Source organism: Podarcis melisellensis (genome assembly GCF_964234715.1).
Source record: "Podarcis melisellensis genome assembly, chromosome: 10".
NCBI classification, from domain to species: Eukaryota; Metazoa; Chordata; class Lepidosauria; order Squamata; family Lacertidae; genus Podarcis; species Podarcis melisellensis.
This window is the reverse complement of record NC_138542.1, coordinates 43,678,505-43,692,126: the sequence shown is the minus strand read 5'-3', so window position 1 is coordinate 43,692,126 and position 13,622 is coordinate 43,678,505. Positions and strand designations below refer to the sequence as shown.

The 13,622-nt window shown below is 42.5% G+C and overlaps 1 protein-coding gene across 3 annotated transcripts in view; it reads left to right on the top strand.

Annotated features, from left to right (window-relative positions):
- The first annotated feature begins 417 nt into the window (after nucleotides 1-417).
- The window catches only part of GSG1 (germ cell associated 1), a 108,056-nt gene continuing 94,851 nt past the window's right edge, over nucleotides 418-13,622 (top strand). For all 3 annotated transcript variants that reach the window (XM_081928602.1, XM_081928598.1, XM_081928597.1), the window contains exon 1: nucleotides 418-802. The gene's annotated coding sequence lies outside the window, so the exon portion shown is untranslated. The remainder of the gene's footprint in view (nucleotides 803-13,622) is intronic.

Below are 13,622 nucleotides of genomic sequence, written 5' to 3'. Positions count from 1 at the left end.
CTATATAATTTTTTTCCTCAAAAACTGTGTAGAATTTGCACAGGAGTACTCCTGTACCTGCTAATAACTTTGCTGCACTTCAAAGAAATGGAAAGCTTGAGGTAAAGCCAGAAATCAGTCTGGATTCTGCATTCTCTTCAAAAATAATGAAACTACAGAGACTCTCAGTTAATATTTGGGCCACTAAACACACCTATGCTTCCCAGTCAGCAAACCATGGAAAAACAGATGCCCCCACTTTGTGTCACATAATGCCTGATAAAGAATTTGGGAGGATTCAAAAGCTTGCCACGATTTTCTGACATCTTGCTTGGTTCTGCTAAACATACCTTAGATGGTTCTGTGGACCCAGGACTCCCCCCTCCCCATAAACCTCTGCCTCAGTGAGCTGAAAATGTAATTGCTTTGCAAAGAGAAATGCAGTTTCACAGGGTGGGTGGGTGTAAGAGAGAGAGGGAGAGAATTGGATATGGTGGTCGCTGAAAGACTTTCAGGAGGAGGCAGAAGGGACTGGAATATAATTTAAAGATGATCAAGGCATAGATGCATCAGGGAGCATTAGAGGAGGGGAAGAATGTGAGTAAAAGGAATGGAAGGGAAAGGCAGGGAGATTTGAGGATTTTCTTACTTTCAGGGATGTGAACAGGCTGATTCTGCCAACTAAGAATGCTTCCTTGTCATATCTCACCGGAAGACTATCTTCAAATGCACGTCCAGAGTACAAGAGAGAGCACGAAGATGGAAGAATATGGGATGGAAATGCGCGAGCGATGAGATGGGAGAAATAATCCAGGGGAAAATGGTAAGTAGTAAAAGAGGCGTCAGGGACAGAGGGGAAAAGAGGTTAAATGACAATGAAAAGGGGGGAGGCGGGAATGGGAAACAGAGTGGGGGTGGATTACAGATCCAAGTGGGAGGGACTGTGTGTGTGTGTGTTGGTGTGCAGGGGAAGGAAAGTGCAACATCGGGGAGGTTGCAGTTAAAGATAATGTAAATGTGCCGAGCCTGTTTTCATCAAGTTGTCTGGAGAGCCATCTACTGTTGGCAAGTAGAACAGTCATTAAGGTGAACGCGCTGCCCTGGGTGAGTCAATGTCAGTTCCTTCACTCCATAGCACTGGGCACATACTGAACTTGTCACAGATTAGTAAGTGATGCCAGAGAGTGAGCTGAGCTGGAAACGGCCGGGCCAGCTGCATGGAGCCTGAGGGGGAGAAAATGCAGCGCTCCAGAGCTCACACCCCCACCAGGCCGATTCCCCCAGCCCTTGCTTGTGCCTCAAATAGCAGGACACTGTGCTTGGTGGTAGCAGCTGCCTGGGCCATGTATTCTTCCCCATCCCCACTGCCCCTTCCTCCCCCCCCCCCCAAATACTGACAACCCTAGAATAATGACCTTCATGACAGACATCACACACCTTGGATATTCTGCCTCGGCCTGAGATGTGCTGGTGCTTTGCAGCAGTAAGGGGGAAGCAGATGCCTAGCAGGGTCTTGCTAGCAAAGCACACTGCTGTGGCCCTTCTGCTACCTGAGACTCCTGCCTCCTACCTCCATTTTCAAGCTCTTCCCCACACAACTTTGAGGAGCCGGAGCATCCGTGGCAATCACTTTTGCCACTGGTGCTCAGAAATAAATGATATTCCAGGTAGAGGTATATACAAGTCCATCTGAGTGACTGGGCATTGTCCTCACCTGCCTGATCGTAGCCACATAGGAGTGGCTCCTTCGCTCTCTGCTGAAGCTTATGCTGACAGTTCACTGGGCAACACACAGAAACAGTGTCACAGTTTCTGAATTGGTACATGCTAACACCCAAAAATGACATAGCTGCAGTGATGAATAAAGGCAAATGGCCCTGTTGTCCTGATACCAACAACACTATTTCATTTGTCCCTGTTGCTGGAGACTGGGGTAGAATGCTGAGTCCGTGGTCTTGTGGCCACTTACATCCCTAGTTTAGGCCCTTGTCTGTAAGAATGGATTTGTAGAATGCCATGCAGTCTGAGTTTGCAGCAACTAGCTCACGTCTTTGCATTCCGGCGTTCCCATGGTAGACCGAGGGAAACAATAGACTTTACTTCCTTCCACCCCTCACATTCTCCAAATTATTTCCAATCTTCTCTTAAGCATTCTGGGCCCATAACCCCCGTTGGTTGGGAAAGAAATTATTAGGTAAATTCCCTGCATGCCTAAGATCCAGGTTTGGGGTGAGTACTCTTTGGTGAGAGAACCCCAGCCAAGATTTAAAATCACAAAATATGCAGCAAAGCATGGGAATTTAGGTGGTTAAACATTAAAAGATCCCCTTCTAAGTTGGTTGCAAAGTTCCCCTCTTCCTTTGGCATACAAAGTGACCACATGCATGATAAGTTTGAAATGGTTTACTTACAGACTCTTCAAAGGTCAGATCCATGTGCTTTTCTATACAGCAGTCAGAAAACATAGGCAGCAAAACATAGGTTCCAAAGTACGGTAGTATATAGAAACACAAAGATGGCTTGCAAAAGCCATGCAGTCTGAGAAACTAGCTCCGACCTCCTTACTGGTAGGGTTCACGTGATGGAATGGGAGAACAAAGAGCTTGATAATCCGTCCTCCCAAGGTGAGGGGGAGTACCCTAGCTAAGCCTGGCAGGACAGCTTACTCTATGGTCTTAACCCTTTCATGCATTAGTTACATCTTAAGCATGTTGGTAATATGAAGCTGGATATCCTACATGTCCTCTGTTAGCCTTTTACTATGATACCTTTCTCCTCTCTGTCCTTCCTGGGGCTTCAAAGCATTTAAAATCCAAGTATTGCAGCCAAGAGAATTGTCCCCATATTCTAGATTCATTACCTCCTTTTTATATTCCTTCCTTGTCATTCTTCCTACATCAGATGTGGACTCCTTGTTCTTCTTCTTCTAGTGTTCCCATCTCAGACTCTGAGCCTCCCTGAAATCTCCACTCTCCACCCAATACACGGGCTCAAACATTCTTTCCCATTGTGTACATTCTCCTGCTCCCCCCACCCCCGGATTGCTTACAAAAACACAGTCACCTTTCTGAGACACGAAGCGACAGCATCTATTTTTTCCTTCAGCTCTTTTCTTATAATGCTCCTCTCACTTAGCCTTCTGTCTCTGCATCATATCCCTGATTCTGCCTGCTTTTATTCCTACACCCAATTCTTGAACAGTGTTGGTTGTCAGGTCCTGTCGGGAGCTGAACTTGCTTTGGGTTTGCATGGTGCCTGCTTAGCAAGAGAGAGAAAGCTGCTGCTGTGAATAACTGTGTCAGCATTTATCATGGAAGCCACAGTAGTTGCATTGGCTACTTTGCAATCTTGCTTCTGATGCTGCAGACCTCTCGAGCATTGCTGAATGAGCATGCAGCTTTCTGGCACCCGAATGGAGTTTGAGTTTCTTCACAGACCTGTCAAGCATCTGGGCCAAATGACCAAATTAACACTGTATTCCCTGTATCGGTCAGACCATCTTTTTGGTCTGCTTCCTCCTACTTCTGCTGATCCCAGAGCACACCTGTCTGGCAGCACAGTATGCTGTCCCTATTAACGTCCACTTCACACTTCTGCTCATCTTGCCTGGATGTTCCAGCAATCCAAGATGTTTGCTATCACCAAGGGATCTTTCTCAATCTGGTACATATCAAAGTAAATGAGGCATGCTCAGGAATGATTATGACATGACATGGTGCAGAACTGGGAGCAGATGGGGCTTCCCCTAGGATGTTCCAGGTCTCTTTTCAGGGGACTGGAGGGAAGATACAGTGCTCTTAATGACTGCCTGCATATCAGCCAAAAGAGATTACCAGGATGAATGCAGTGTTGTGATCAGCAAACAGGGGGGAAATTCCAATGGAATACAGCTGGGTTTGGTTGTTTTTTTGGTTTATTGGGCCATGGTTCTGCAGGTAACTCTGTTTCTTCCATTATAGAATTTCCCTTTGCCACACAGAAAAGAAGAATGAAATGAATGAAGAATGAGTAGATTCAGGGTGGGAATTTTATTTTAATATGAGATGGGGCAGGTGCCTAGGAAAGAAAATCTTCCATATCTAGCATCCTCCTGAAGTTCTCAACGCATTTTTCTCACTGGGCTCTGCTATTTATCCTTCAGCTGATTTAAGCTTTTCTGAACGGCATCTTGCCAGAGGCTATTATATAACAAATAGTCTTTGGGAACAGGGCTTTAATGTAAAACCTGGCATGAAGAGGAATCCATGATGGGATGTGGGTCTGTATGGAAATAATTCAAAGACTAAGAGTCAAGCTTGTGTGTGTGTGTGTGTGTGTGTGTGTGTGTGGTGCCAGATGACCTTACATTGGTACACTGTTGAAGTTTAGGAGAGCTCACTCAGTAGAACATGAGATTCTAATCTCAAGGTCATGGTCTCAAGCCCCTCGTTGGGCAAAAGGTTCCTGCCTTGTATGGGGTTGGTCTAGATGACCCTCATGATCCTTTCCAGCTCTCCAATCTATGATTCTATGACAGCAATCACAGCTGGTAGCAATTTACAAAAAACAAAACAAAACACATTAGCATTGCCAGAGTCCAACAGGTTTGATCAGTCATTCTTCTAAATGCAGAAGTTATTCTCCATGTTCTTCAGCTCCATCTACTGGTTCACTTACAGCTTAACAGAGAGATGTGCAAGCTGGTAACTTGAACTAAATAGGAAACATTGTAAATGCAGAGCACCTCGCATTATGAAAAAAATTAACATTAACAGGGATATGCTAGCTTCGTGGGGGGAAATCATACTTTGGAAATGCATGCTAGTTTTGCATGAGAAATATAAGAGAGAATTAGATGGGCTTATTTTTTTTGCATTGTGCATTTGACATTTTAAATTTTGTTTGTTTGCCCTTCATTAATACCAAACTAATCAAAGAATGCAAACTCCATCACATTAAAACCTCTTCACAAAGCTGGAGCTTACATACAAGCATTCAGGACAGCCATGTGTGAAGACAGCCTGACAGTTTGAGGTTTGCTTGGATTTTATATAGTGATGTTAATAGTCTGCCCCTTTGCTGATCAGAACAAACTTGCTCATGATTCAGTGTCTGCTTCTTTATGTGCAAGATTTATTACCCATATATCTAGGCAAGTCCCTCCGGAGACTTCAAATATAATATTTTACAGAAGCGGTTTCCCACTTCGCTGTCACATGCATACACTCACCTTGGAAAATCTCAGCCATCCTCTGCTTCCCTAATTCTCCTCCTCCATGGCTACTTATTTTGAGAAAAGCATGCTAGGGAGAAGGCTAAGCTGATATTCTTTTCCCAGTCATGCAGGAAATTTTTAATATGGGAGAATTTCATATGCAGGGTTAAGCCAGCACATTCCAGGAATCACTATACCATGCAGTCTTTTCTCAGGCAGGGTTTTGTTCTGAGCCAAAGGCTGCAGGAAAATTCATTCATTAGTTCTCATAGATGCTAATATTTCCTTTTTAAAAAAGGAAATATTAAATCATTTCCTCTTCTCTGTAACTTTTGAGCTGGCTCCATGAATGCTTTATAGACTGGAATATTTCACCTATGAAGAATAAGAAGTAGAAATCACATTTTTTTAATAAAAAAAGCATTTTTAATAATAATAATAATAATAATAATAATAATAATAATAATAATAATAATAATATGTACTTTTTATCCAACATGTTTGTGTTCTTTTCCAACTTTTGATATTGTAGGTGCAGAAAATGCAAACCAAACCAAACCAATTCAAAGTCCATTTGTGATACCAGTTTATGTTAATTGGACCACAAATAGTTTGTCCTTGCATAAAAGAATCAAGTTTTACAAATGCTCACAGCTGAAAGAAAATACTTTCTAAAATGAGGTTATGTAGTATTTCTGTAACCTCAGTACCATTCAGATCTTGCCTGAGTGGATATTAGAAAACACATGTGTTTCAAATCAAACTAATAATTAGCACAAGAAAGCTGGAAGGAGAAACATTTGGAAAACACACCACATTGAAAGAATCCATTCTATTCTATTTGAAGTTGTTCTCTAGAGATTGGTCTTGAGTCCTCTAAGAAGAAACTCCCATCTCTCAGCGTTGCAGAGAGCATCAGTTATGTACATGTCTAGATTCCTTTCCATTGTAGATTTCCTCTTCTGGGGAAGTGTGAGTTCTACTTTAGTGAGCATAGTTGCAGAGCAGTTTGTACTGCTCCTTGTGGCAAAATTGCAATGTGGGTCAACAGAAACAAATGACAGGCATCATGTACCTAAGAAACTGTTATCTAAGCATTAATGACACAGAAGAGAGAAAGTGTGTTGAAGGGGGATTAGAATAAGCAAATAATATTCTAATATAAAAGGAAACTAGAATATGAAATAGATAGCGTAAATAATGTTAGCTTAATAAAAGTGGACAATCCTTGTTATCAGTAACACCCCCAACGTTTTGTAAAAGCATAGTGCGTAGTATCCTGTCATCTAACGGGCCCCATAGCTAGTGGTCCTTCTGCATACTTGGCACATGGGGTCTCCTGAAGTATGTTCAGGTTCAAGTCGGTTCAAACCTAGTTAAAAGGATCATGGGAAGGATTCCTGCCTAAGACCTCAGAGAGCCAATGCTTGTCATATAGACTGTACTGACTTAGGATCAGGGCAACTTGAGAACTTCCAAAATACTCATTTGAATGCTACCTTTATTAGACCACCCAAATCTCCCAAACTAGTGTGCAAGCTTTCAAGTTCCGAAGAAAGGGCTCCATTTGAATGCCTGCTACCTCCTCCTGTTCTCCATCTTCTTATGGGATGCAGACATGGGATGGCTTGAACAACAGCCCTTTTCTCTCCCCCATCTTCTCCTGTTATTGCCCTACTTTGTCGCAGCCAGAGGAGGGAAGGTGGTTGGCATGGGAAATGGTCCGGTATTGGAAGGGAATTGTATCCCAGCAACATCTATGGAGAGTGACATATTTCCCATCCACTTCAAAATGATGGTTAAGGCTGGAGCCTCTGACATCTACATTGCCCTGATGCATCTGACCCCCCCCCCCATGCATTCCAGTAGCAGCTAGATGCTGATGCTCAAATCCCAGGGCTGTTGTGTTTGGGGAATTTGCTTCTAATTAATTCTGGGGAATTTAAGATGTAATTTCTCCTGTCTTCCTTTGTGACCTGCATGGTTGGGTTCATAGGCAAGATGCTCATTTTTGTGTCATGTCAAGATTTACACGCTGCATAATTGACTATAAGGCAGCTCATATTTGTGCAGCTGAGTCCACAGGCTATTGTTTGTGTGCCTTCACCTTCTCGGTGGCAGTCACCTGGCTTTTCTATTGTTTGTTAAATTTGTTTAGTGAAGTGTAATCCCCCTGTCTTTTATAAGACACTACTGTGTGATTTTCTGTCGCTTGCAGAGGTGAGACTCATCAGCCTTCTAAGCTGGAATCTTCTTTCCCTGGAGGAATTCACTCTTTTCTTTGATGGGAATAGGTGTAACTGAGACATAATTTAACCAAAGAGAACAATGTTGAAATTCTGCTTTCTTTTTTTGTGGGGTTTTCATAGCACACACAGGGAAAGGACATAGTCAAGATGTTGGTTTCAGGTATGCTTGTATTTGCTTCTGCTTATCTTTTAATTTGAAAGGTAATAATTCAAGAATTTCACCTGGGCTAGGTGAAAACTTCTTTTTCTTGTTTTCTTTGGGTTTTTGTGACTGGGTATTCTTATCCACATCCAAGCTTGGTATCACTTGGCTTCTTGCAAAAGCTGATTTCCAAATTTACTTCCTGAAAGTAACATTCCCTTGATTTTATTTATTTTTAAAGGCAAGCATGGCACACTCTTTTTGGAACCAATTTCAAAACAGTTTTCTCCTCTCCTTTCTTTGTTCATTGTTTCTGTTTTGCTTTCATTTTCCATGGCAGGATGGACCCAAGGGAGGGGGAGGGGAATCAGATGCTTGACGTATGATTTACGCCTTCCCCTGTTCTCTGCATAACTCTATATGCACAGAAGATGGAACTGGTGGAAGATGGAACCACCCTGCTACTTTTTAAAAGGCACAGTGGTATCTCAGGTTAAGAACTTAATTCATTCTGGAGGTCCGTCCTTAACCCGAAACTGTTCTTAACTTGGGGTACCACTTTAGCTAATGGGGCCTCCTGCTGCTGCCACACTGCGGCGGTGGCGGTGCAATTTCTGTTCTCATCCTGAAGCGAAGTTCTTAACCTGAGGTACTATTTCTGGGTTAGCGGAGTCTGTAACCTGAAGCATCTGTAACCTGAAGCGTCTGTAACCCGAGGTACCACTGTATTTCTAGGTGGGCTATAAATGGGTTGTTGGGTTGTTGCAAAATGGTTGTTGTCAGCAGTTGGGGGTTTTGTGTTCTAGTAGGATTTTATCCAAAAATGGTGAATCTAGATTAAATTTGTGGGGTGGGGGAATACTGGCTGGCAGTTTGGTGTGACAATGATATTTTGTGGCTGCTACCCAAAAAAGGGGGGGAGTGTGCGTGAGAAATGCCCCCTAACAGGAAATAGGACCTTTTCTGCTGAAATGAACATTCTGAAGTTTTCTAAGTACGTTTCTGAGCACAATTCAAAGTGTTGGTGCTGACCTTTAAAGCCCTAAATGGCCTCGGTCCAGAATATCTGAAGGAGCGTCTCCACCCCCTTTGTTCTACCCAGACACTGAGGTCCAGCGCCGAAGGCCTTCTGGCGGTTCCCTCACTGCAAGAAGCCAAATTACAGGGAACCAGGCAGAGGGCCTTCTCGGTAGTGGCACCCGCCCTGTGGAACGCCCTCCCACCAGATGTCAAAGAGAACTACAACTACCAGACTTTTAGAAGACATCTGAAGGCAGCCCTGTTTAGGGAAACTTTTAGTGTTTGGTGCAGTACTGTATTTTAATATTTTGTTGGATGCCACTCAGAGTGGCTGAGGAAGCCCAGCCAGATGGGTGGGGTATAAATAATAAATTAGTAGTAGTAGTAACAAACTATCAGGTTTCTTGCTAATTCAGTCCCTGGGCATATTGGGAGTTACATGAGTGTTCACTTCCAGAGGACCCCTCTTCATCTTAATAGATATAAGACATGGTTGCCATATTTCAAAGTACTGCATAAAATGCCAGGGTCTCTGTGGAGGAGTGTACTTGGCTGTTCTAGGCCAGTACCAGTTTGGCCATATGGCTCTCCCTTTTTTCTTCTGTTCAGCTGGCAGTGAGCATAACATCTTGTGTTTCATTTGGTAGCAATCTTCCTTCTGGATGCTCTCATTCCAGGATGATGTGGGGAAGTTTTACATTCTAAAACAGGACTGGGGAAGCTGTGGCCCTCCAGATGTTGTGGACTCCAACTCCCATCAGCCCCAGCCAGTGTGGCCAATGGTTGGAAATGATAGGAGTTGGAGCTCAACAACATCTGGAGGGTCACAGCTTCCCCATCCTGATTCTAATGTCACTTGTGTTCTGCTAGTTTCAAGCTTTTGGCCTGCTTGAAATCTATACACATCCTTATGTGTTAGAAAGGCACTGATGGGAGCTATTTGTGGCTTGATGTTATCATTGCTACCATTCTCCTGCCAGTGCTAGTAAGTGAATGTAATCTTATGCATGAGATCAAATAAGTGCTAGTAAGCAATTGGAAGGTTAAAATGTATTATGCTGGATATGTGCCTGAAACGTGCAGCTTTCATTTTCAATGATAGGGTCATTCCAGAACCAGGCACAAATTGGTAAAACTACGAGAGACACTGGGGGTTGAGTTGTTGGAAAGATTGGAAGACTGTCCAAGATGATCTCTCCCATCACTAAGTAGACTTATCTATATATTTTTTCTATTTTCTACTTTCCGCTGGCCTTTGGTGTCCTTCACATTTGCCACTTTGCTTGTAATTTCTCATTATATTATTTCATGCCAACTGCCAGGCATTTGTATACCGCCATCTAAATGAAATAATAACAGTGTACAAAATAGCCATATTAGCGGGTGTCCCATTTATTTCAGGCATCTGAAATAAATGTTCTTTGTGGTAGAAAGGAAAGCACAGTTAAGGAGACCTGATTTACATCATGACTAACATGCTTGGAGGTTCAACTGTGAATTAAGGCAAACACTTCATTTGAGCATTACTACAAACAATGCAGATGTAGCCCAGAGGTGCCCAGGATAATGCTAACAAATTTTTAATTTCTAAAACTAAAATTGAATTATTGCATTTGGGGTAGGGGGTGATTATTCTTTTTTAAAAAATAGATATAAGTCTGCTAATATGATTTCTAAGAATGCAGCAAATTACTGTCATTACAAAGCCCTTTGGTACTCCTGGCACCAAAGTGAAGGCAAGAATATTGGTCGGTAAGTCACTTTACTATGCAGAAGGCTAATAAAGCTTTCTTTTTTAAAAGAAGAAGAAGAAGAAGAAGAAGAAGAAGGGGGATGTGAGTTAAGGATTAACTTTTAGGCAATCTGATTTGATTTGTTGGCCATTGTGTAACTTGTGCTTAATAAACAACATTTTAGTATCCGTTAGCAGAGTTTTGCTTATGGCTACAAGCCACAGCACTACCCCTTTAATAGTTCGAACTTCTCTGGGGAGCAAGGTGGAACAACTTATTGGCTACCTTGGAGCTATCCATGGTCCTGCTGCTGTTGACCTTGCTCTCTCTTGCTACCTGTTACCCTGCATCTTGAATTCCAAGTTATGCTTGCTAACTGTCAGAGGTCCAGTAAGTAATTGCTGGCTACTGCACTGATGGAAGTATGTATCCTTTAAAATTAGGATTAAGAACCTGTGGGCTATATGTGACCTTGGTCAAATTTCATGGGGCGTATGTGATCTTGTTCTAATTCCATGTTGCTCACATAAATGAAGTGGCACAGAGAGAAGCAGGGAGGGGAGAAGTGTGTGACAGAGAAAGAAAGAGAGAGAGAAAGAGGAGAGAGAGAGAGAGAGAGAGAGAGAGAGAGAGAGAGAGAGAGAGCGCAACACTATCCAATTCTGCATACTTCACCTACTTTTGTCTGGCTTTGCACACCATTGGCTTGGCTGCACCCTCCATTGGTTCTGGTCTTGCTTACCATCATCTGTGGTCCGCTGCTGATTTTTACTGTGGGTCAGTGGGAATAGGGCATACTGCCACATTACAAGGAGCCTCTCCGTGCAGTAGTTAATGTATGCTAATGCCCCTGAATGCTTGCAGAAAACTCTGAGGCATGCCTTCACTTCATATAGGGGACCCACACAGAGGCATGCTCACATTGTGTTTTTTATTACTAAAAAGCTTGTTCTGTTTTATTTGAATTGTGCTCACACATTGAAATAATGTGACATTTCTCAAGCTATGAGTCTCAAAGAGAACTCAGCTGTCTCGTCAATCTGAATGATGGGAAACGGGGCTTTTATTAGTTCCCTTCAGCATGTAAGTCTACACATTGAAAAGGAAAGTGTAAATCCCTACCATGACATGACATGGTTTCCATGTTCTCATCCTAATGTCCACACGTTTAATGTAAAATGTCTGCAATGTAGAAGCCTATGCAACTGGTCCTCATGTAAGCATCTGGGTTTTCTGGAACCCTAATCATACCTGTATGTGCAATTTCCCCCATCTCTGATGTTCATGCTAATGCATCAGTATTCAGGAACAGGGACACAGGGAAGTCTGTTGGATCAGATCAAAGGTCCTGCTCCCAGCAGTGGTCAACCAGGTCCTTCTCAGAAGATCACAAGCAGAACATGAAGGCAAAAGCCCTCCCTTTCCTCTCTACTGTCCATCTTCTCAACAACTGGAAATACTCAAAGCCTGCACCTGCAGCAATTTCACAGGCTCAGTTACCACTACTAGAGCTGTTTCTCTGAATCCTTCCATTGTTATGTTTGATCCCCATACCCAGATGCCCTCCAGGCTTTTTGAACTACAAGCCTGGGTGTGGGGCTGATGGGAGTTGTAGTCCAAATTGTCTGAAGGGCTCTAAAATGGAGAAGGCTGATCCAGAGATATGAAGCTCTGTAATCCATCACAGTTAAGGCAGCAATCATTTATGTTTCCAAGACAGCAAATGCAATGTTGCTTAAGTACAAAGGATCCAGCGTTCCCAGGAGAGTCAGCAAAATGAATCAGACAAGTGAGAGCTTTTCATTTTAACTTGCTTAACCATCCTTCTAAAGGGTAACTTTCAAACTGACCTTAAAAAAATAGTCTTTCAGGCTAGAATGTTGTAGACTAGGAGTGAACAAATCCTCCACACACATTTTTTTTTTCTTCCTTGTTCCATATACTGTTTCTTTCCCTCAATATGCTCGTCTTTGAATTTTGAATTTCTGGAAATGGGCTGTGTGGTTTTCCTCGATCCCCCTCAGTTTATTTCCTTATTTATATTTCACTTTTCTATTAAAATAATACGGAATGCGGCTAACAATAAAAGGAAACAATTAGTGGTTTTGACACAGCAATATTTATTTCCTTATTTATATTGTGCTTTTCTATTAAAATAATAAGGAAAGTGGCTTACAATAAGAGGAAACAATTAGTGCTATTCTGACCCCTTGCTGATTTTCACATACTTTTTTCTCTCTCAAATGCTCTCAAAGCTCTGCTTTCTTGCATATCTTTGTGGTCACAAGAAAGACCTGTGAGTGTGTGGTGGGGCTTTCCCTATGGTCTGCGTGACTCCTTCCACCTCTTTTCATCAAAATGAAGCTCCCTCTCCCTGCTTGCCTTTTTAAGAAGGAACATCACTTTCCTTCTCATCTCCTTCAAATGGTTGAAATGAAGACCATTCAAAGGTTTGTCACAGCCCTGAAAACAATACATCCTTAAAAGAGAACAGCAATAGAGAGACATTGGTAGTTAAACATCACTAATAAAATGTCAAGAGGCAGCAGTACTGAAACTTGAGCAAGAACATCATAAAACATCAGGTTACTGGTGAAAACCTAGACTAAGAAAGGGTTTCCATCCATTGAAAGATGGAATGAGAGAGACCCTGGCAAATTTCCATACTGGAAGTGGTCCCACAGTCATAACACCACCAAGGACTGAAGTCCTTATCTCATCCTTCTGATCTCACATGGATCAATATATATTATCAAAGTGATAGTTTAACTCCTGACCAAACAACCCCTGCTGAGGCATCTGCACGTGAAACTGAAGCCTCCTGCTCCCGAGGCATATGTCATACAGCTACCATGCAGTCTTTCCTTTTAAACAATGAAACGGAAACGGAAAAATAAACAGAGTTGGTGGTCAAGAGAGCTCTATCATGCAGCCTTTACATCCCTGAAAAGCAATAGGGTTGGGTACAGATGAAGCTAATCACAAGTCCTATGAATGTTGATGAAACTAAAGTGTGACTCATTTGGATTCTGGATCCAACCCACTGTCAGTATAACATTCCAGCTATGATCAGCAGAACGATAATCGGCACGGTGCTGATTTCTGCTCAAGACAAAGCAATGCTCAACTTCCTCAAAAAAATAATCTCTCTAGATGAAAGTCCTTAGTTCATACCAAGAGAGGAGCAGGCACACAGACAGATGCCTGCCTTAAAAAACAAAAGACTAACCTAAACATGGAATGGGGAACTTGTTGCTGGAATAAAACTCCCATACTATTGTTATGCTGGCCGGGGATGATGGAAG